Here is a 25,521-nt window from a genome sequence, read left to right on the forward strand (position 1 = left end):
CACCTTGAGACCTATGTTGGAAAAGGAAATATCTTCACATAAAAACTAGAGAGAAGGATTCTCAGAAACTTCTTTGTGATGAGTTCATTCAACTCACAGAGTTGAACCTACCAATTGAGAGAGAAGTTTGGAAACACTCTTTTTGTAGAATCTGCAAGTGGATATTTGGAGCCGTTTGAGGCCGATGCTGGAAAAGGAAATATCTTCACATAAAAACTGAACAGAAGCATTCTCAGAAACTTCTTTGTGTTGAGTGCATTCAACTCACAGACTTGAACTTACATGTAGAAAGAGCAGTTTTGAAACACTCTTTTGGTAAAATCTGCAAGTGGTTATTTGGAGCACTTCGAGGCCTGTGCTGGGATATGGAATATCTTCACCTAAAAACTACAGAGAAGCATTCTCAGAAAGTTCTTCACGATGCATTCATTCAACTCACAGAGTTGAACCTTCCTTTTGATAGAACAGTTTGGAAACACTCTTTTTGTAGAATCTGCAAGAGGATATTTGGAGCGTTTTGAGGCCTATGCTGGAAAAGGAAATATCTTCACCTAAAAACTAGACAGAAGCATTCTCAGAAACTTCTGTGTGATGAGTGCATTCAACTCACGGACTTGAACGTTTCTTTTGATAGAACAGTTTTGAAACATTACGTTTGTAGAATCTGCAAGTGTTTATTCGGAGCACCTTGAGGCCTATGCTGGAAAAGGAAATATCTTCACATAAAAACTAGAGAGAAGGATTCTCAGAAACTTCTTTGTGATGAGTTCATTCAACTCACAGAGTTGAAGCTACCAATTGAGAGAGATGTTTGGAAACACTCTTTCTGTAGAATCTGCAAGTGGATATTTGGAGCCGTTTGAGGCCTATGGTGGAAAAGGAAATATCTTCACATAAAAACTGAACAGAAGCATTCTCAGAAACTTCTTTGTGTTGAGTGCATTGAACTCACGGACTTGAACTTACCTGTAGAAAGAGCAGTTTTGAAACACTCTTTTGGTAAAATCTGCAAGTGGTTATTTGGAGCACTTCGAGGCCTGTGCTGGGATATGGAATATCTTCACCTAAAAACTACAGAGAAGCATTCTCAGAAAGTTCTTCACGATGCATTCATTCAACTCACAGAGTTGAACCTTCCTTTTGATAGAACAGTTTGGAAACACTCTTTTTGAAGAATCTGCAGAGGATATTTGGAGCGTTTTGAGGCCTATGCTGGAAAAGGAAATATCTTCACCTAAAAACTAGACAGAAGCATTCTCAGAAACTTCTGTGTGATGAGTGCATTCAACTCACGGACTTGAACGTTTCTTTTCATAGAAAAGTTTTGAAACATTACGTTTGTAGAATCTACAAGTGTTTATTCGGAACACCTTGAGGCCTATGTTGGAAAAGGAAATATCTTCACATAAAAACTAGAGAGAAGGATTCTCAGAAACTTCTTCGTGATGAGTTCATTCAACTCAGAGAGTTGAACCTACCAATTGAGAGAGAAGTTTGGAAACACTGTTTTTGTAGAATCTGAAAGTGGATATTTGGAGCCGTTTGAGGCCTATGCTGGAAAAGGAAATATCTTCACATAAAAACTGAACAGAAGCATTCTCAGAAACTTCTTCGTGTTGAGTGCATTCAACTCACAGACTTGAACTTACCTGTAGAAAGAGCAGTTTTGAAACACTCTTTTGGTAAAATCTGCAAGTGGTTATTTGGAGCACTTCGAGGCCTGTGCTGGGATATGGAATATCTTCACCTAAAAACTACAAGAAGCATTCTCAGAAAGTTCTTCACGATGCATTCATTCAACTCACAGAGTTGAACCTTCCTTTTGATAGAACAGTTTGGAAACACTCTTTTTGTAGAATCTGCAAGAGGATATTTGGAGCGTTTTGAGGCCTATGCTGGAAAAGGAAATATCTTCACCTAAAAACTAGACAGAAGCATTCTCAGAAACCTCTGTGTGATGAGTGCATTCAACTCACAGACTTGAACGTTTCTTTTGATAGAACAGTTTTGAAACATTACGTTTGTAGAATCTGCAAGTGTTTATTCGGAGCACCTTGAGGCCTATGTTGGAAAAGGAAATATCTTCACATAAAAACTAGAGAGAAGGATTCTCAGAAACTTCTTTGTGATGAGTTCATTCAACTCACAGAGTTGAACCTACCAATTGAGAGAGAAGTTTGGAAACACTCTTTGTGTAGAATCTGGAAGTGGATATTTGGAGCCGTTTGAGGCCTATGCTGGAAAAGGAAATATCTTCACACAAAAACTGAACAGAAGCATTCTCAGAAACTTCTTTGTGTTGAGTGCATTCAACTCACAGACTTGAAGTTACCTGTAGAAATTGCAGTTTTGAAACACTCTTTTGGTAAAATCTGCAAGTGGTTATTTGGAGCACTTCGAGGCCTGTGCTGGGATATGGAATATCTTCACCTAAAAACTACAGAGAAGCATTCTCAGAAAGTTCTTCACGATGCATTCATTCAACTCACAGAGTTGAACCTTCCTTTTGATAGAACAGTTTGGAAACACTCTTTTTGTAGAATCTGCAAGAGGATATTTGGAGCGTTTTGAGGCCTATGCTGGAAAAGGAAATATCTTCACCTAAAAACTAGACAGAAGCATTCTCAGAAACTTCTGTGTGATGAGTGCATTCAACTCACGGACTTGAACGTTTCTTTTGATAGAACAGTTTTGAAACATTACGTTTGTAGAATCTGCAAGTGTTTATTCGGAGCACCTTGAGGACTATGTTGGAAAAGGAAATACCTTCACATAAAAACTAGAGAGAAGGATTCTCAGAAACTTCTTTGTGATGAGTTCATTCAACTCACAGAGTTGAAGCTACCAATTGAGAGAGATGTTTGGAAACACTCTTTCTGTAGAATCTGCAAGTGGATATTTGGAGCCGTTTGAGGCCTAGGCTGGAAAAGGAAATATCTTCACATAAAAACTGAACAGAAGCATTCTCAGAAACTTCTTTGTGTTGAGTGCATTCAACTCACAGACTTGAACTTACCTGTAGAAAGAGCAGTTTTGAAACACTCTTTTGGTAAAATCTGCAAGTGGTTATTTGGAGCACTTCGAGGCCTGTGCTGGGATATGGAATATCTTCACCTAAAAACTACAGAGAAGCATTCTCAGAAAGTTCTTCACGATGCATTCATTCAACCCACAGAGTTGAACCTTCCTTTTGAGAGAACAGTTTGGAAACACTCTTTTTGTAGAATCTGCAAGAGGATATTTGGAGCGTTTGGAGGCCTATGCTGGAAAAGGAAATATCTTCACCTAAAAACTAGACAGAAGCATTCTCAGAAACTTCTGTGTGATGAGTGCATTCAACTCACAGACTTGAACGTTTCTTTTGATAGAACAGTTTTGAAACATTACGTTTGTAGAATCTGCAAGTGTTTATTCGGAGCACCTTGAGACCTATGTTGGAAAAGGAAATATCTTCACATAAAAACTAGAGAGAAGGATTCTCCGAAACTTCTTTGTGATGAGTTCATTCAACTCACAGAGTTGAACCTACCAATTGAGAGAGAAGTTTGGAAACACTCTTTCTGTAGAATCTGCAAGTGGATATTTGGAGCCGTTTGAGGCCTATGCTGGAAAAGGAAATATCTTCACATAAAAACTGAACAGAAGCATTCTCAGAAACTTCTTTGTGTTGAGTGCATTCAACTCACAGACTTGAACTTACCTGTAGAAAGAGCAGTTTTGAAACACTCTTTTGGTAAAATCTGCAAGTGGTTATTTGGAGCACTTCGAGGCCTGTGCTGGGATATGGAATATCTTCACCTAAAAACTACAGAGAAGCATTCTCAGAAAGTTCTTCACGATGCATTCATTCAACTCACAGAGTTGAACCTTCCTTTTGATATGACAGTTTGGAAACACTCTTTTTGTAGAATCTGCAAGAGGATATTTGGAGCGTTTTGAGGCCTATGCTGGAAAAGGAAATATCTTCACCTAAAAACTTGATAGAAGCATTCTCAGAAACTTCTGTGTGATGAGTGCATTCAACTCACGGACTTGAACGTTTCTTTTGATAGAACAGTTTTGAAACATTACGTTTGTAGAATCTGCAAGTGTTTATTCGGAGCACCTTGAGACCTATGTTGGAAAAGGAAATATCTTCACATAAAAACTAGAGAGAAGGATTCTCAGAAACTTCTTTGTGATGAGTTCATTCAACTCACAGAGTTGAACCTACCAATTGAGAGAGAAGTTTGGAAACACTCTTTTTGTAGAATCTGCAAGTGGATATTTGGAGCCGTTTGAGGCCTATGCTGGAAAAGGAAATATCTTCACATAAAAACTGAACAGAAGCATTCTCAGAAACTTCTTTGTGTTGAGTGCATTCAACTCACAGACTTGAACTTACCTGTAGAAAGAGCAGTTTTGAAACACTCTTTTGGTAAAATCTGCAACTGTTTATTTGGAGCACTTCGAGGCCTGTGCTGGGATATGGAATATCTTCACCTAAAAACTACAGAGAAGCATTCTCAGAAAGTTCTTCACGATGCATTCATTCAACTCACAGAGTTGAACCTTCCTTTTGATAGAACAGATTGGAAACACTCTTTTTGTAGAATCTGCAAGAGGATATTTGGAGCGTTTTGAGGCCTATGCTGGAAAAGGAAATATCTTCACCTAGAAACTAGACAGAAGCATTCTCAGAAACTTCTGTGTGATGAGTGCATTCAACTCACGGACTTGAACGTTTCTTTTGATAGAACAGTTTTGAAACATTACGTTTGTAGAATCTGCAAGTGTTTATTCGGAGCACCTTGAGACCTATGTTGGAAAAGGAAATATCTTCACATAAAAACTAGAGAGAAGGATTCTCAGAAACTTCTTTGTGATGAGTTCATTCAACTCACAGAGTTGAACCTAAAAATTGAGAGAGAAGTTTGGAAACACTCTTTGTGTAGAATCTGCAAGTGGATATTTGGAGCCGTTTGAGGCCTATGCTGGAAAAGGAAATATCTTCACATAAAAACTGAACAGAAGCATTCTCAGAAACTTCTTTGTGTTGAGTGCATTCAACTCACAGACTTGAACTTACCTGTAGAAAGAGCAGTTTTGAAACACTCTTTTGGTAAAATCTGCAAGTGGTTATTTGGAGCACTTCGAGGCCTGTGCTGGGATATGGAATATCTTCACCTAAAAACTACAGAGAAGCATTCTCAGAAAGTTCTTCACGATGCATTCATTCAACTCACAGAGTTGAACCTTCCTTTTGATAGAACAGTTTTGAAACACTGTTTTTGTAGAATCTGCAAGAGGATATTTGGAGCGTTTTGAGGCCTATGCTGGAAAAGGAAATATCTTCACCTAAAAACTAGACAGAAGCATTCTCAGAAACTTCTGTGTGATGAGTGCATTCAACTCACAGACTTGAACGTTTCTTTTGATAGAACAGTTTGGAAACATTACGTTTGTAGAATCTGAAAGTGTTTATCCGGAGCACCTTGAGGCCTATGTTGGAAAAGGAAATATCTTCACATAAAAACTAGAGAGAAGGATTCTCAGAAACTTCTTTGGATGAGTTCATTCAACTCACAGAGTTGAACCTACCAACTGATAGAGAAGTTTGGAAACACTCTTTTTGTAGAATCTGCAAGTGAATATTTGGAGCCGTTTGAGGACTATGCTGGAAAAGGAAATATCTTCACATAAAAACTGAACAGAAGCATTCTCAGAAACTTCTTTGTGTTGAGTGCATTCAACTCACAGACTTGAACTTACCTGTAGAAAGAGCAGTTTTGAAACACTCTTTTGGTACAATCTGCAAGTGGTTATTTGGAGCACTTCGAGGCCTGTGCTGGGATATGGAATATCTTCACCTAAAAACTACAGAGAAGCATTCTCAGAAAGTTCTTCACGATGCATTCATTCAACTCACAGAGTTGAACCTTCCTTTTGATAGAACAGTTTGGAAACACTGTTTTTGTAGAATCTGCAAGAGGATATTTGGAGCGTTTTGAGGCCTATGCTGGAAAAGGAAATATCTTCACCTAAAAACTAGACAGAAGCATTCTCAGAAACTTCTGTGTGATGAGTGCATTCAACTCACAGACTTGAACGTTTCTTTTGATAGAACAGTTTGGAAACATTACGTTTGTAGAATCTGCAAGTGTTTATTCGGAGCACCTTGAGGCCTATGTTGGAAAAGGAAATATCTTCACATAAAAACTAGAGAGAAGGATTCTCAGAAACTTCTTTGTGATGAGTTCATTCAACTCACAGAGTTGAACCTACCAATTGATAGAGAAGTTTGGAAACACTCTTTTTGTAGAATCTGCAAGTGGATATTTGGAGCCGTTTGAGGCCTATGCTGGAAAAGGAAATCTCTTCACATAAAAACTGAACAGAAGCATTCTCAGAAACTTCTTTGTGTTGAGTGCATTCAACTCACAGACTTGAACTTACCTGTAGAAAGAGCAGTTTTGAAACACTCTTTTGGTAAAATCTGCAAGTGGTTATTTGGAGCACTTCGAGGCCCGTGCTGGGATATGGAATATCTTCACCTAAAAACTACAAAGAAGCATTCTCAGAAAGTTCTTCACGATGCATTCATTCAACTCACAGAGTTGAACCTTCCTTTTGATAGAACAGTTTTGAAACACTCTTTTTGTAGAATCTGCAAGAGGATATTTGGAGCGATTTGAGGCCTATGCTGGAAAAGGAAATATCTTCACATAAAAACTGAACAGAAGCATTCTCAGAAACTTGTTTGTGTTGAGTGCATTCAACTCACAGACTTGAACTTACCTATAGAAAGAGCAGTTTTGAAACACTCTTTTGGTAAAATCTGCAAGTGGTTATTTGGAGCACTTCGAGGCCTGTGCTGGGATATGGAATATCTTCACCTAAAAACTACAGAGAAGCATTCTCAGAAAGTTCTTCACGATGCATTCATTCAACTCACAGAGTTGAACCTTCCTTTTGATAGAACAGTATTGAAACACTCTTTTTGTAGAATCTGCAAGAGGATATTTGGAGCGTTTTGAGGCCTATGCTGGAAAAGGAAATATCTTCACCTAAAAACTAGACAGAAGCATTCTCAGAAACTTCTGTGTGATGAGTGCATTCAACTCACAGACTTGAACGTTTCTTTTCATAGAACAGTTTGGAAACATTACGTTTGTAGAATCTGCAGGTGTTTATTGGGAGCACCTTGAGGCCTATGTTGGAAAAGGAAATACCTTCACATAAAAACTAGAGAGAAGGATTCTCAGAAACTTCTTTGTGATGAGTTCATTCAACTCACAGAGTTGAACCTACCAATTGATAGAGAAGTTTGGAAACACTCTTTTTGTAGAATCTGCAAGTGGATATTTGGAGCCGTTTGAGGCGTATGCTGGAAAAGGAAATATCTTCACAAAAAAACTGAACAGAAGCATTCTCAGAAACTTCTTTGTGTTGAGTGCATTCAACTCACAGACTTGAACTTACCTGTAGAAAGAGCAGTTTTGAAACACTCTTTTGGTAAAATCTGCAAGTGGTTATTTGGTGCACTTCGAGGCCTGTGCTGGGATATGGAATATCTTCACCTAAAAACTACAGAGAAGCAGTCTCAGAAAGTTGTTCACGATGCATTCATTCAACTCACAGAGTTGAACCTTCCTTTTGATAGAACAGTTTTGAAACACTCTTTTTGTAGAATCTGCAAGAGGATATTTGGAGCGTTTTGAGGCCTCTGCTGGAAAAGGAAATATCTTCACCTAAAAACTAGACAGAAGCATTCTCAGAAACTTCTGTGTGATGAGTGCATTCAACTCAGAGACTTGAACGTTTCTTTTGATAGAACAGTTTGGAAACATTACGTTTGTAGAATCTGCAGGTGTTTATTCGGAGCACCTTGAGGCCTATGTTGGAAAAGGAAATATCTTCACATAAAAACTAGAGAGAAGGATTCTCAGAAACTTCTTTGTGATGAGTTCATTCAACTCACAGAGTTGAACCTACCAATTGATAGAGAAGTTTGGAAACACTCTTTTTGTAGAATCTGCAAGTGGATATTTGGAGCCGTTTGACGCCTATGCTGGAAAAGGAAGTATCTTCACATAAAAACTGAACAGAAGCATTCTCAGAAACTTCTTTGTGTTCAGTGCATTCAACGCACAGACTTGAACTTACCTGTAGAAAGAGCAGTTTTGAAACACTCTTTTGGTAAAATCTGCAAGTGGTTATTTGGAGCACTTCGAGGCCTGTGCTGGGATATGGAATATCTTCACCTAAAAACTACAGAGAAGCAGTCTCAGAAAGTTCTTCACGATGCATTCATTCAACTCACAGAGTTGAACCTTCCTTTTGATAGAACAGTTTTGAAACACTCTTTTTGTAGAATCTGCAAGAGGATATTTGGAGCGTTTTGAGGCCTATGCTGGAAAAGGAAATATCTTCACCTAAAAACTAGACAGAAGCATTCTCAGAAACTTCTGTGTGATGAGTGCATTCAACTCAGAGACTTGAACGTTTCTTTTGATAGAACAGTTTGGAAACATTACGTTTGTAGAATCTGCAAGTGTTTATTCGGAGCACCTTGAGGCCTATGTTGGAAAAGGAAATATCTTCACATAAAAACTAGAGAGAAGGATTCTCAGAAACTTCTTTGTGATGAGTTCATTCAACTCACAGAGTTGAACCTACCAATTGATAGAGAAGTTTGGAAACACTCTTTTTGTAGAATCTGCAAGCGGATATTTGGAGCCGTTTGAGGCCTATGCTGGAAAAGGAAATATCTTCACATAAAAACTGAACAGAAGCGTTCTCAGAAACTTCTTTGTGTTCAGTGCATTCAACTCACAGACTTGAACTTACCTGTAGAAAGAGCAGTTTTGAAACACTCTTTTGGTAAAATCTGCAAGTGGTTATTTGGAGCACTTCGAGGCCTGTGCTGGGATATGGAATATCTTCACCTAAAAACTACAGAGAAGCCTTCTCAGAAAGTTCTTCACGATGCATTCATTCAACTCACAGAGTTGAACCTTCCTCTTGATAGAACAGTTTTGAAACACTCTTTTTGTAGAATCTGCAAGAGGATATTTGGAGCGTTTTGAGGCCTATGCTGGAAAAGGAAATATCTTCACCTAAAAACTAGACAGAAGCATTCTCAGAAACTTCTGTGTGATGAGTGCATTCAACTCAGAGACTTGAACGTTTCTTTTGATAGAACAGTTTGGAAACATTACGTTTGTAGAATCTGCAGGTGTTTATTCGGAGCACCTTGAGGCCTATGTTGGAAAAGGAAATATCTTCACATAAAAACTAGAGAGAAGGATTCTCAGAAACTTCTTTGTGATGAGTTCATTCAACTCACAGAGTTGAACCTACCAATTGATAGAGAAGTTTGGAAACACTCTTTTTGTAGAATCTGCAAGTGGATATTTGGAGCCGTTTGAGGCCTATGCTGGAAAAGGAAATATCTTCACATAAAAACTGAACAGAAGCATTCTCAGAAACTTCTTTGTGTTCAGTGCATTCAACTCACTGACTTGAACTTACCTGTAGAAAGAGCAGTTTTGAAACACTCTTTTGGTAAAATCTGCAAGTGGTTATTTGGAGCACTTCGAGGCCTGTGCTGGGATATGGAATATCTTCACCTAAAAACTACAGAGAAGCAGTCTCAGAAAGTTCTTCACGATGCATTCATTCAACTCACAGAGTTGAACCTTCCTTTTGATAGAACAGTTTTGAAACACTCTTTTTGTAGAATCTGCAAGAGGATATTTGGAGCGTTTTGAGGCCTATGCTGGAAAAGGAAATATCTTCACCTAAAAACTAGACAGAAGCATTCTCAGAAACTTCTGTGTGATGAGTGCATTCAACTCAGAGACTTGAACGTTTCTTTTGATAGAACAGTTTAGAAACATTACGTTTGTAGAATCTGCAAGTGTTTATTCGGAGCACCTTGAGGCCTATGTTGGAAAAGGAAATATCTTCACATAAAAACTAGAGAGAAGGATTCTCAGAAACTTCTTTGTGATGAGTTCATTCAACTCACAGAGTTGAACCTACCAATTGATAGAGAAGTTTGGAAACACTCTTTTTGTAGAATCTGCAAGTGGATATTTGGAGCCGTTTGAGGCCTATGCTGGAAAAGGAAATATCTTCACATAAAAACTGAACAGAAGCGTTCTCAGAAACTTCTTTGTGTTCAGTGCATTCAACTCACAGACTTGAACTTACCTGTAGAAAGAGCAGTTTTGAAACACTCTTTTGGTAAAATCTGCAAGTGGTTATTTGGAGCACTTCGAGGCCTGTGCTGGGATATGGAATATCTTCACCTAAAAACTACAGAGAAGCATTCTCAGAAAGTTCTTCACGATGCATTCATTCAACTCACAGAGTTGAACCTTCCTTTTGATAGAACAGTTTTGAAACACTCTTTTTGTAGAATCTGCAAGAGGATATTTGGAGCGTTTTGAGGCCTATGCTGGAAAAGGAAATATCTTCACCTAAAAACTAGACAGAAGCCTTCTCAGAAACTTCTGTGTGATGAGTGCATTCAACTCACAGACTTGAACGTTTCTTTTGATAGAACAGTTTGGAAACATTACGTTTGTAGAATCTGCAAGTGTTTATTCGGAGCACCTTGAGGCCTATGTTGGAAAAGGAAATATCTTCACATAAAAACTAGAGAGAAGGATTCTCAGAAACTTCTTTGTGATGAGTTCATTCAACTCACAGAGTTGAACCTACCAATTGATAGAGAAGTTTGGAAACACTCTTTTTGTAGAATCTGCAAGTGGATATTTGGAGCCGTTTGAGGCCTATGCTGGAAAAGGAAATCTCTTCACATAAAAACTGAACAGAAGCATTCTCAGAAACTTCTTTGTGTTGAGTGCATTCAACTCACAGACTTGAACTTACCTGTAGAAAGAGCAGTTTTGAAACACTCTTTTGGTAAAATCTGCAAGTGGTTATTTGGAGCACTTCGAGGCCCGTGCTGGGATATGGAATATCTTCACCTAAAAACTACAAAGAAGCATTCTCAGAAAGTTCTTCACGATGCATTCATTCAACTCACAGAGTTGAACCTTCCTTTTGATAGAACAGTTTTGAAACACTCTTTTTGTAGAATCTGCAAGAGGATATTTGGAGCGATTTGAGGCCTATGCTGGAAAAGGAAATATCTTCACATAAAAACTGAACAGAAGCATTCTCAGAAACTTGTTTGTGTTGAGTGCATTCAACTCACAGACTTGAACTTACCTATAGAAAGAGCAGTTTTGAAACACTCTTTTGGTAAAATCTGCAAGTGGTTATTTGGAGCACTTCGAGGCCTGTGCTGGGATATGGAATATCTTCACCTAAAAACTACAGAGAAGCATTCTCAGAAAGTTCTTCACGATGCATTCATTCAACTCACAGAGTTGAACCTTCCTTTTGATAGAACAGTATTGAAACACTCTTTTTGTAGAATCTGCAAGAGGATATTTGGAGCGTTTTGAGGCCTATGCTGGAAAAGGAAATATCTTCACCTAAAAACTAGACAGAAGCATTCTCAGAAACTTCTGTGTGATGAGTGCATTCAACTCACAGACTTGAACGTTTCTTTTCATAGAACAGTTTGGAAACATTACGTTTGTAGAATCTGCAGGTGTTTATTGGGAGCACCTTGAGGCCTATGTTGGAAAAGGAAATACCTTCACATAAAAACTAGAGAGAAGGATTCTCAGAAACTTCTTTGTGATGAGTTCATTCAACTCACAGAGTTGAACCTACCAATTGATAGAGAAGTTTGGAAACACTCTTTTTGTAGAATCTGCAAGTGGATATTTGGAGCCGTTTGAGGCGTATGCTGGAAAAGGAAATATCTTCACAAAAAAACTGAACAGAAGCATTCTCAGAAACTTCTTTGTGTTGAGTGCATTCAACTCACAGACTTGAACTTACCTGTAGAAAGAGCAGTTTTGAAACACTCTTTTGGTAAAATCTGCAAGTGGTTATTTGGTGCACTTCGAGGCCTGTGCTGGGATATGGAATATCTTCACCTAAAAACTACAGAGAAGCAGTCTCAGAAAGTTGTTCACGATGCATTCATTCAACTCACAGAGTTGAACCTTCCTTTTGATAGAACAGTTTTGAAACACTCTTTTTGTAGAATCTGCAAGAGGATATTTGGAGCGTTTTGAGGCCTCTGCTGGAAAAGGAAATATCTTCACCTAAAAACTAGACAGAAGCATTCTCAGAAACTTCTGTGTGATGAGTGCATTCAACTCAGAGACTTGAACGTTTCTTTTGATAGAACAGTTTGGAAACATTACGTTTGTAGAATCTGCAGGTGTTTATTCGGAGCACCTTGAGGCCTATGTTGGAAAAGGAAATATCTTCACATAAAAACTAGAGAGAAGGATTCTCAGAAACTTCTTTGTGATGAGTTCATTCAACTCACAGAGTTGAACCTACCAATTGATAGAGAAGTTTGGAAACACTCTTTTTGTAGAATCTGCAAGTGGATATTTGGAGCCGTTTGACGCCTATGCTGGAAAAGGAAGTATCTTCACATAAAAACTGAACAGAAGCATTCTCAGAAACTTCTTTGTGTTCAGTGCATTCAACGCACAGACTTGAACTTACCTGTAGAAAGAGCAGTTTTGAAACACTCTTTTGGTAAAATCTGCAAGTGGTTATTTGGAGCACTTCGAGGCCTGTGCTGGGATATGGAATATCTTCACCTAAAAACTACAGAGAAGCAGTCTCAGAAAGTTCTTCACGATGCATTCATTCAACTCACAGAGTTGAACCTTCCTTTTGATAGAACAGTTTTGAAACACTCTTTTTGTAGAATCTGCAAGAGGATATTTGGAGCGTTTTGAGGCCTATGCTGGAAAAGGAAATATCTTCACCTAAAAACTAGACAGAAGCATTCTCAGAAACTTCTGTGTGATGAGTGCATTCAACTCAGAGACTTGAACGTTTCTTTTGATAGAACAGTTTGGAAACATTACGTTTGTAGAATCTGCAAGTGTTTATTCGGAGCACCTTGAGGCCTATGTTGGAAAAGGAAATATCTTCACATAAAAACTAGAGAGAAGGATTCTCAGAAACTTCTTTGTGATGAGTTCATTCAACTCACAGAGTTGAACCTACCAATTGATAGAGAAGTTTGGAAACACTCTTTTTGTAGAATCTGCAAGCGGATATTTGGAGCCGTTTGAGGCCTATGCTGGAAAAGGAAATATCTTCACATAAAAACTGAACAGAAGCGTTCTCAGAAACTTCTTTGTGTTCAGTGCATTCAACTCACAGACTTGAACTTACCTGTAGAAAGAGCAGTTTTGAAACACTCTTTTGGTAAAATCTGCAAGTGGTTATTTGGAGCACTTCGAGGCCTGTGCTGGGATATGGAATATCTTCACCTAAAAACTACAGAGAAGCCTTCTCAGAAAGTTCTTCACGATGCATTCATTCAACTCACAGAGTTGAACCTTCCTCTTGATAGAACAGTTTTGAAACACTCTTTTTGTAGAATCTGCAAGAGGATATTTGGAGCGTTTTGAGGCCTATGCTGGAAAAGGAAATATCTTCACCTAAAAACTAGACAGAAGCATTCTCAGAAACTTCTGTGTGATGAGTGCATTCAACTCAGAGACTTGAACGTTTCTTTTGATAGAACAGTTTGGAAACATTACGTTTGTAGAATCTGCAGGTGTTTATTCGGAGCACCTTGAGGCCTATGTTGGAAAAGGAAATATCTTCACATAAAAACTAGAGAGAAGGATTCTCAGAAACTTCTTTGTGATGAGTTCATTCAACTCACAGAGTTGAACCTACCAATTGATAGAGAAGTTTGGAAACACTCTTTTTGTAGAATCTGCAAGTGGATATTTGGAGCCGTTTGAGGCCTATGCTGGAAAAGGAAATATCTTCACATAAAAACTGAACAGAAGCATTCTCAGAAACTTCTTTGTGTTCAGTGCATTCAACTCACTGACTTGAACTTACCTGTAGAAAGAGCAGTTTTGAAACACTCTTTTGGTAAAATCTGCAAGTGGTTATTTGGAGCACTTCGAGGCCTGTGCTGGGATATGGAATATCTTCACCTAAAAACTACAGAGAAGCAGTCTCAGAAAGTTCTTCACGATGCATTCATTCAACTCACAGAGTTGAACCTTCCTTTTGATAGAACAGTTTTGAAACACTCTTTTTGTAGAATCTGCAAGAGGATATTTGGAGCGTTTTGAGGCCTATGCTGGAAAAGGAAATATCTTCACCTAAAAACTAGACAGAAGCATTCTCAGAAACTTCTGTGTGATGAGTGCATTCAACTCAGAGACTTGAACGTTTCTTTTGATAGAACAGTTTAGAAACATTACGTTTGTAGAATCTGCAAGTGTTTATTCGGAGCACCTTGAGGCCTATGTTGGAAAAGGAAATATCTTCACATAAAAACTAGAGAGAAGGATTCTCAGAAACTTCTTTGTGATGAGTTCATTCAACTCACAGAGTTGAACCTACCAATTGATAGAGAAGTTTGGAAACACTCTTTTTGTAGAATCTGCAAGTGGATATTTGGAGCCGTTTGAGGCCTATGCTGGAAAAGGAAATATCTTCACATAAAAACTGAACAGAAGCGTTCTCAGAAACTTCTTTGTGTTCAGTGCATTCAACTCACAGACTTGAACTTACCTGTAGAAAGAGCAGTTTTGAAACACTCTTTTGGTAAAATCTGCAAGTGGTTATTTGGAGCACTTCGAGGCCTGTGCTGGGATATGGAATATCTTCACCTAAAAACTACAGAGAAGCATTCTCAGAAAGTTCTTCACGATGCATTCATTCAACTCACAGAGTTGAACCTTCCTTTTGATAGAACAGTTTTGAAACACTCTTTTTGTAGAATCTGCAAGAGGATATTTGGAGCGTTTTGAGGCCTATGCTGGAAAAGGAAATATCTTCACCTAAAAACTAGACAGAAGCCTTCTCAGAAACTTCTGTGTGATGAGTGCATTCAACTCACAGACTTGAACGTTTCTTTTGATAGAACAGTTTTGAAACATTACGTTTGCAGAATCTGCAAGTGTTTATTCGGAGCACATTGAGGCCTCTGTTGGAAAAGGAAATATCTTCACATAAAAACTAGAGAGAAGGATTCTCAGAAACTTCTTTGTGATGAGTTCATTCAACTCACAGAGTTGAACCTACCAACTGATAGAGAAGTTTGGAAACACTATTTTTGTAGAATCTGCAAGTGGATATTTGGAGCCGTTTGAGGCCTATGCTGGAAAAGGAAATATCTTCACATAAAAACTGAACAGAAGCATTCTGAGAAACTTCTTTGTGTTGAGTGCATTCAACTCACAGACTTGAACTTACCTGTAGAAAGAGCAGTTTTGAAACACTCTTTTGGTGTAATCTGCAAGTGGTTATTTGGAGCACTTCAAGGCCTGTGCTGGGATATGGAATATCTTCACCTAAAAACTACAGAGAAGCATTCTCAGAAAGTTCTTCACGATGCATTCATTCAACTCACAGAGTTGAACCTTCCTTTTGATAGAACAGTTTGGAAACACTGTTTTTGTAGAATCTGCAAGAGGATATTTGGAGCGTTTTGAGGCCTATGCTGGAAAAGGAAATATCTTCACCTAAAAACTAGACAGAAGCATTCTCAGAAACTTCTGTGTGATGAGTGCATTCAACTCACAGACTTGAACGTTTCTTTTGATAGAACAGTTTGGAAACATTACGTTTGTAGAATCTGCAAGTGTTTATTCAGAGCACCTTGAGGCCTATGTTGGAAAAGGAAATATCTTCACATAAAAACTAGAGAGAAGGATTCTCAGAAACTTCTTTGTGATGAGTTCATTCAACTCACAGAGTTGAACCTACCAACTGATAGAGAAGTTTGGAAACACTCTTTTTGTAGAATCTGCAAGTGGATATTTGGAGCCGTTTGAGGACTATGCTGGAAAAGGAAATATCTTCACATAAAAACTGAACAGAAGCATTCTCAGAAACTTCTTTGTGTTGAGTGCATTCAACTCACAGACTTGAACTTACCTGTAGAAAGAGCAGTTTTGAAACACTCTTTTGGTAAAATCTGCAAGTGGTTATTTGGAGCACTTCGAGGCCTGTGCTGGGATATGGAATGTCTTCACCTAAAAACTACAGAGAAGCATTCTCAGAAAGTTCTTCACGATGCACTCATTCAACTCACAGAGTTGAACCTTCCTTTTGATAGAACAGTTTTGAAACACTCTTTTTGTAGAATCTGCAAGAGGATATTTGGAGCGATTTGAGGCCTATGCTAGAAAAGGAAATATCTTCACATAAAAACTGAACAGAAGCATTCTCAGAAACTTCTTTGTGTTGAGTGCATTCAACTCACAGAATTGAACTTACCTATAGAAAGAGCAGTTTTGAAACACTCATTTGGTAAAATCTGCAAGTGGTTATTTGGAGCACTTCGAGGCCTGTGCTGGGATATGGAATATCTTCACCTAAAAACTACAGAGAAGCATTCTCAGAAAGTTCTTCACGATGCATTCATTCAACTCACAGAGTTGAACCTTCCTTTTGATAGAACAGTTTTGAAACACTCTTTTTGTAGAATCTGCAAGAGGATATTTCGAGCGTTTTGAGGCCTATGCTGGAAAAGGAAATATCTTCACCTAAAAACTAGACAGAAGCATTCTCAGAAACTTCTGTGTGATGAGTGCATTCAACTCACAGACTTGAACGTTTCTTTTGATAGAACAGTTTGGAAACATTACGTTTGTAGAATCTGCAGGTGTTTATTCGGAGCACCTTGAGGCCTATGTTGGAAAAGGAAATATCTTCACATAAAAACTAGAGAGAAGGATTCTCAGAAACTTCTTTGTGATGAGTTCATTCAACTCACAGAGTTGAACCTACCAATTGATAGAGAAGTTTGGAAACACTCTTTTTGTAGAATCTGCAAGTGGATATTTGGAGCCGTTTGAGGCCTATGCTGGAAAAGGAAATATCTTCACATAAAAACTGAACAGAAGCAATCTCAGAAACATCTTTGTGTTGAGTGCATTCAACTCACAGACTTGAACTTACCTGTGGAAAGAGCTGTTTTGAAACACTCTTTTGGTAAAATCTGCAAGTGGTTATTTGGAGCACTTCGAGGCCTGTGCTGGGATATGGAATATCTTCACCTAAAAACTACAGAGAAGCATTCTCAGAAAGTTCTTCATGATGCATTCATTCAACTCACAGAGTTGAACCTTCCTTTTGATAGAACAGTTTTGAAACACTCTTTTTGTAGAATCTGCAAGAGGATATTTGGAGCGTTTTGAGGCCTATGCTGGAAAAGGAAATATCTTCACCTAAAAACTAGACAGAAGCATTCTCAGAAACTTCTGTGTGATGAGTGCATTCAACTCACAGACTTGAACGTTTCTTTTGATAGAACAGTTTGGAAACATTACGTTTGTAGAATCTGCAAGTGTTTATTCGGAGCACATTGAGGACTATGTTGGAAAAGGAAATATCTTCACATAAAAACTAGAGAGAAGGATTCTCAGAAACTTCTTTGTGATGAGTTCATTCAACTCACAGAGTTGAACCTACCAACTGATAGAGAAGTTTGGAAACACTCTTTTTGTAGAATCTGCAAGTGGATATTTGGAGCCGTTTGAGGCCTATGCTGGAAAAGGAAATATCTTCACATAAAAACTGAACAGAAGCATTCTCAGAAACTTCTTTGTGTTGAGTGCATTCAACTCACAGACTTGAAATTACCTGTAAAAAGAGCAGTTTTGAAACACTCTTTTGGTAAAATCTGCAAGTGGTTATTTGGAGCACTTCGAGGCCTGTGCTGGGATATGGAATATCTTCACCTAAAAACTACAGAGAAGCATTCTCAGAAAGTTCTTCACGATGCATTCATTCAACTCACAGAGTTGAACCTTCCTTTTGATAGAACAGTTTTGAAACACTCTTTTTGTAGAATCTGCAAGAGGATATTTGGAGCGTTTTGAGGCCTATGCTGGAAAAGGAAATATCTTCACCTAAAAACTAGACAGAAGCATTCTCAGAAACTTCTGTGTGATGAGTGCATTCAACTCACAGACTTGAACGTTTCTTTTGATAGAACAGTTTGGAAACATTACGTTTGTAGAATCTGCAGGTGTTTATTCGGAGCACCTTGAGGCCTATGTTGGAAAAGGAAATATCTTCACATAAAAACTAGAGAGAAGGATTCTCAGAAACTTCTTTGTGATGAGTTCATTCAACTCACAGAGTTGAACCTACCAATTGATAGAGAAGTTTGGAAACACTCTTTTTGTAGAATCTGCAAGTGGATATTTGGAGCCGTTTGAGGCCTATGCTGGAAAAGGAAATATCTTCACATAAAAACTGAACAGAAGCGTTCTCAGAAACTTCTTTGTGTTCAGTGCATTCAACTCACAGACTTGAACTTACCTGTAGAAAGAGCAGTTTTGAAACACTCTTTTGGTAAAATCTGCAAGTGGTTATTTGGAGCACTTCGAGGCCTGTGCTGGGATATGGAATATCTTCACCTAAAAACTACAGAGAAGCATTCTCGGAAAGTTCTTCATGATGCATTCATTCAACTCACAGAGTTGAACCTTCCTTTTGATAGAACAGTTTTGAAACACTCTTTTTGTAGAATCTGCAAGAGGATATTTGGAGCGTTTTGAGGCCTATGCTGGAAAAGGAAATATCTTCACCTAAAAACTAGACAGAAGCATTCTCAGAAACTTCTGTGTGATGAGTGCATTCAACTCACAGACTTGAACGTTTCTTTTGATAGAACAGTTTTGAAACATTACGTTTGTAGAATCTGCAAGTGTTTATTCGGAGCACATTGAGGCCTCTGTTGGAAAAGGAAATATCTTCACATAAAAACTAGAGAGAAGGATTCTCAGAAACTTCTTTGTGATGAGTTCATTCAACTCACAGAGTTGAACCTACCAACTGATAGAGAAGTTTGGAAACACTATTTTTGTAGAATCTGCAAGTGGATATTTGGAGCCGTTTGAGGCCTATGCTGGAAAAGGAAATATCTTCACATAAAAACTGAACAGAAGCATTCTGAGAAACTTCTTTGTGTTGAGTGCATTCAACTCACAGACTTGAACTTACCTGTAGAAAGAGCAGTTTTGAAACACTCTTTTGGTGAAATCTGCAAGTGGTTATTTGGAGCACTTCGAGGCCTGTGCTGGGATATGGAATAACTTCACCTAAAAACTACAGAGAAGCATTCTCAGAAAGTTCTTCACGATGCATTCATTCAACTCACAGAGTTGAACCTTCCTTTTGATAGAACAGTTTGGAAACACTGTTTTTGTAGAATCTGCAAGAGGATATTTGGAGCGTTTTGAGGCCTATGCTGGAAAAGGAAATATCTTCACCTAAAAACTAGACAGAAGCATTCTCAGAAACTTCTGTGTGATGAGTGCATTCAACTCACAGACTTGAACGTTTCTTTTGATAGAACAGTTTGGAAACATTACGTTTGTAGAATCTGCAAGTGTTTATTCGGAGCACCTTGAGGCCTATGTTGGAAAAGGAAATATCTTCACATAAAAACTAGAGAGAAGGATTCTCAGAAACTTCTTTGTGATGAGTTCATTCAACTCACAGAGTTGAACCTACCAACTGATAGAGAAGTTTGGAAACACTCTTTTTGTAGAATCTGCAAGTGGATATTTGGAGCCGTTTGAGGACTATGCTGGAAAAGGAAATATCTTCACATAAAAACTGAACAGAAGCATTCTCAGAAACTTCTTTGTGTTGAGTGCATTCAACTCACAGACTTGAACTTACCTGTAGAAAGAGCAGTTTTGAAACACTCTTTTGGTAAAATCTGCAAGTGGTTATTTGGAGCACTTCGAGGCCTGTGCTGGGATATGGAATGTCTTCACCTAAAAACTACAGAGAAGCATTCTCAGAAAGTTCTTCACGATGCACTCATTCAACTCACAGAGTTGAACCTTCCTTTTGATAGAACAGTTTTGAAACACTCTTTTTGTAGAATCTGCAAGAGGATATTTGGAGCGATTTGAGGCCTATGCTAGAAAAGGAAATATCTTCACATAAAAACTGAACAGAAGCATTCTCAGAAACTTCTTTGTGTTGAGTGCATTCAACTCACAGAATTGAACTTACCTATAGAAAGAGCAGTTTTGAAACACTCATTTGGTAAAATCTGCAAGTGGTTATTTGGAGCACTTCGAGGCCTGTGCTGGGATATGGAATATCTTCACCTAAAAACTACAGAGAAGCATTCTCAGAAAGTTCTTCACGATGCATTCATTCAACTCACAGAGTTGAACCTTCCTTTTGATAGAACAGTTTTGAAACACTCTTTTTGTAGAATCTGCAAGAGGATATTTCGAGCGTTTTGAGGCCTATGCTGGAAAAGGAAATATCTTCACCTAAAAACTAGACAGCAGCATTCTCAGAAACTTCTGTGTGATGAGTGCATTCAACTCACAGACTTGAACGTTTCTTTTGATAGAACAGTTTGGAAACATTACGTTTGTAGAATCTGCAGGTGTTTATTCGGAGCACCTTGAGGCCTATGTTGGAAAAGGAAATATCTTCACATAAAAACTAGAGAGAAGGATTCTCAGAAACTTCTTTGTGATGAGTTCATTCAACTCACAGAGTTGAACCTACCAATTGATAGAGAAGTTTGGAAACACTCTTTTTGTAGAATCTGCAAGTGGATATTTGGAGCCGTTTGAGGCCTATGCTGGAAAAGGAAATATCTTCACATAAAAACTGAACAGAAGCAATCTCAGAAACTTATTTGTGTTGAGTGCATTCAACTCACAGACTTGAACTTACCTGTGGAAAGAGCAGTTTTGAAACACTCTTTTGGTAAAATCTGCAAGTAGTTATTTGGAGCACTTCGAGGCCTGTGCTGGGATATGGAATATCTTCACCTAAAAACTACAGAGAAGCATTCTCAGAAAGTTCTTCATGATGCATTCATTCAACTCACAGAGTTGAACCTTCCTTTTGATAGAACAGTTTTGAAACACTCTTTTTGTAGAATCTGCAAGAGGATATTTGGAGCGTTTTGAGGCCTATGCTGGAAAAGGAAATATCTTCACCTAAAAACTAGACAGAAGCATTCTCAGAAACTTCTGTGTGATGAGTGCATTCAACTCACAGACTTGAACGTTTCTTTTGATAGAACAGTTTGGAAACATTACGTTTGTAGAATCTGCAAGTGTTTATTCGGAGCACATTGAGGCCTATGTTGGAAAAGGAAATATCTTCACATAAAAACTAGAGAGAAGGATTCTCAGAAACTTCTTTGTGATGAGTTCATTCAACTCACAGAGTTGAACCTACCAACTGATAGAGAAGTTTGGAAACACTCTTTTTGTAGAATCTGCAAGTGGATATTTGGAGCCGTTTGAGGCCTATGCTGGAAAAGGAAATATCTTCACATAAAAACTGAACAGAAGCATTCTCAGAAACTTCTTTGTGTTGAGTGCATTCAACTCACAGACTTGAAATTACCTGTAGAAAGAGCAGTTTTGAAACACTCTTTTGGTAAAATCTGCAAGTGGTTATTTGGAGCACTTCGAGGCCTGTGCTGGGATATGGAATATCTTCACCTAAAAACTACAGAGAAGCATTCTCAGAAAGTTCTTCACGATGCATTCATTCAACTCACAGAGTTGAACCTTCCTTTTGATAGAACAGTTTTGAAACAATCTTTTTGTAGAATCTGCAAGAGGATATTTGGAGCGTTTTGAGGCCTATGCTGGAAAAGGAAATATCTTCACCTAAAAACTAGACAGAAGCATTCTCAGAAACTTCTGTGTGATGAGTGCATTCAACTCACAGACTTGAACGTTTCTTTTGATAGAACAGTTTGGAAACATTACGTTTGTAGAATCTGCAGGTGTTTATTCGGAGCACCTTGAGGCCTATGTTGGAAAAGGAAATATCTTCACATAAAAACTAGAGAGAAGGATTCTCAGAAACTTCTTTGTGCTGAGTTCATTCAACTCACAGAGTTGAACCTACCAATTGATAGAGAAGTTTGGAAACACTCTTTTTGTAGAATCTGCAAGTGGATATTTGGAGCCGTTTGAGGCCTATGCTGGAAAAGGAAATATCTTCACATAAAAACTGAACAGAAGCATTCTCAGAAACTTCTTTGTGTTGAGTGCATTCAACTCACAGACTTGAACTTACCTGTAGAAAGAGCAGTTTTGAAACACTCTTTTGGTAAAATCTGCAAGTGGTTATTTGGAGCACTTCGAGGCCTGTGCTGGGATATGGAATATCTTCACCTAAAAACTACAGAGAAGCATTCTCAGAAAGTCCTTCACGATGCATTCATTCAACTCACAGAGTTGAACCTTCCTTTTGATAGAACAGTTTTGAAACACTCTATTTGTAGAATCTGCAAGAGGATATTTGGAGCGTTTTGATGCCTATGCTGGAAAAGGAAATATATTCACCTAAAAACTAGACAGAAGAATTCTCAGAAACTTCTGTGTGATGATTGCATTCAACTCACAGACTTGAACGTTTCTTTTGATAGAACAGTATGGAAACATTACGTTCGCAGAATCTGCAAGTGTTTATTCGGAGCACCTTGAGGCGTATATTGGAAAAGGAAATATCTTCACATAAAAACTAGAGAGAAGGATTCTCAGAAACTTCTTTGTGATGAGTTCATTCAACTCACGGAGTTGAACCTATCAATTGATAGAGAAGTTTGGAAACACTCTTTTTGTAGAATCTGCAAGTGGATATTTGGAGCCGTTTGAGGCCTATGCTGGAAAAGGAAATATCTTCACATAAAAACTGAACAGAAGCATTCTCAGAAACTTCTTTGTGTTGAGTGCATTCAACTGACAGACTTGAACTTACATGTAGAAAGAGCAGTTTTGAAACACTCTTTTGGTAAAATCTGCAAGTTGTTATTTGGAGCACTTCGAGGCCTGTGCTGGGATATGGAATATCTTCACCTAAAAACTACAGAGAAGCATTCTCAGAAAGTTCTTCACGATGCATTCATTCAACTCACAGAGTTGAACCTTCCTTTTGATAGAACAGTTTTGAAACACTCTTTTTGTAGAATCTGCAAGAGGATATTTGGAGCGTTTTGAGGCCTATGCTGGAAAAGGAAATATCTTCACATAAAAACTGAACAGAAGCATTCTCAGAAACTTCTTTGTGTTGAGTGCATTCAACTCACAGACTTGAACTTACCTATAGAAAGAGCAGTTTTGAAACACTCTTTTGGTAAAATCTGCAAGTGGTTATTTGGAGCACTTCGAGGCCTGTGCTGGGATATGGAATATCTTCACCTAAAAACTACAGAGAAGCATTCTCAGAAAGTTCTTCACGATGCATTCATTCAACTCACAGAGTTGAACCTTCCTTTTGATAGAACAGTTTTGAAACACTCTTTTTGTAGAATCTGCAAGAGGATATTTGGAGCGTTTTGAGGCCTATGCTGGAAAAGGAAATATCTTCACCTAAAAACTAGACAGAAGCATTCTCAGAAACTTCTGTGTGATGAGTGCATTCAACTCACAGACTTGAACGTTTCTTTTCATAGAACAGTTTGGAAACATTACGTTTGTAGAATCTGCAGGTGTTTATTGGGAGCACCTTGAGGCCTATGTTGGAAAAGGAAATACCTTCACATAAAAACTAGAGAGAAGGATTCTCAGAAACTTCTTTGTGATGAGTTCATTCAACTCACAGAGTTGAACCTACCAATTGATAGAGAAGTTTGGAAACACTCTTTTTGTAGAATCTGCAAGAGGATATTTGGAGCGTTTTGAGGACTATGCTGGAAAAGGAAATATCTTCACCTAAAAACTAGACAGAAGCATTCTCAGAAACTTCTGTGTGATGAGTGCATTCAACTCACGGACTTGAACGTTTCTTTTGATAGAACAGTTTTGAAACATTACGTTTGTAGAATCTGCAAGTGTTTATTCGGAGCACCTTGAGACCTATGTTGGAAAAGGAAATATCTTCACATAAAAACTAGAGAGAAGGATTCTCAGAAACTTCTTTGTGATGAGTTCATTCAACTCACAGAGTTGAACCTACCAATTGAGAGAGAAGTTTGGAAACACTCTTTTTGTAGAATCTGCAAGTGGATATTTGGAGCCGTTTGAGGCCGATGCTGGAAAAGGAAATATCTTCACATAAAAACTGAACAGAAGCATTCTCAGAAACTTCTTTGTGTTGAGTGCATTCAACTCACAGACTTGAACTTACATGTAGAAAGAGCAGTTTTGAAACACTCTTTTGGTAAAATCTGCAAGTGGTTATTTGGAGCACTTCGAGGCCTGTGCTGGGATATGGAATATCTTCACCTAAAAACTACAGAGAAGCATTCTCAGAAAGTTCTTCACGATGCATTCATTCAACTCACAGAGTTGAACCTTCCTTTTGATAGAACAGTTTGGAAACACTCTTTTTGTAGAATCTGCAAGAGGATATTTGGAGCGTTTTGAGGCCTATGCTGGAAAAGGAAATATCTTCACCTAAAAACTAGACAGAAGCATTCTCAGAAACTTCTGTGTGATGAGTGCATTCAACTCACGGACTTGAACGTTTCTTTTGATAGAACAGTTTTGAAACATTACGTTTGTAGAATCTGCAAGTGTTTATTCGGAGCACCTTGAGGCCTATGCTGGAAAAGGAAATATCTTCACATAAAAACTAGAGAGAAGGATTCTCAGAAACTTCTTTGTGATGAGTTCATTCAACTCACAGAGTTGAAGCTACCAATTGAGAGAGATGTTTGGAAACACTCTTTCTGTAGAATCTGCAAGTGGATATTTGGAGCCGTTTGAGGCCTATGGTGGAAAAGGAAATATCTTCACATAAAAACTGAACAGAAGCATTCTCAGAAACTTCTTTGTGTTGAGTGCATTGAACTCACGGACTTGAACTTACCTGTAGAAAGAGCAGTTTTGAAACACTCTTTTGGTAAAATCTGCAAGTGGTTATTTGGAGCACTTCGAGGCCTGTGCTGGGATATGGAATATCTTCACCTAAAAACTACAGAGAAGCATTCTCAGAAAGTTCTTCACGATGCATTCATTCAACTCACAGAGTTGAACCTTCCTTTTGATAGAACAGTTTGGAAACACTCTTTTTGAAGAATCTGCAGAGGATATTTGGAGCGTTTTGAGGCCTATGCTGGAAAAGGAAATATCTTCACCTAAAAACTAGACAGAAGCATTCTCAGAAACTTCTGTGTGATGAGTGCATTCAACTCACGGACTTGAACGTTTCTTTTCATAGAAAAGTTTTGAAACATTACGTTTGTAGAATCTACAAGTGTTTATTCGGAACACCTTGAGGCCTATGTTGGAAAAGGAAATATCTTCACATAAAAACTAGAGAGAAGGATTCTCAGAAACTTCTTCGTGATGAGTTCATTCAACTCAGAGAGTTGAACCTACCAATTGAGAGAGAAGTTTGGAAACACTGTTTTTGTAGAATCTGAAAGTGGATATTTGGAGCCGTTTGAGGCCTACGCTGGAAAAGGAAATATCTTCACATAAAAAC

Source organism: Pongo abelii, chromosome 22, assembly GCF_028885655.2.
Source record: "Pongo abelii isolate AG06213 chromosome 22, NHGRI_mPonAbe1-v2.0_pri, whole genome shotgun sequence".
NCBI lineage: Eukaryota > Metazoa > Chordata > Mammalia > Primates > Hominidae > Pongo > Pongo abelii.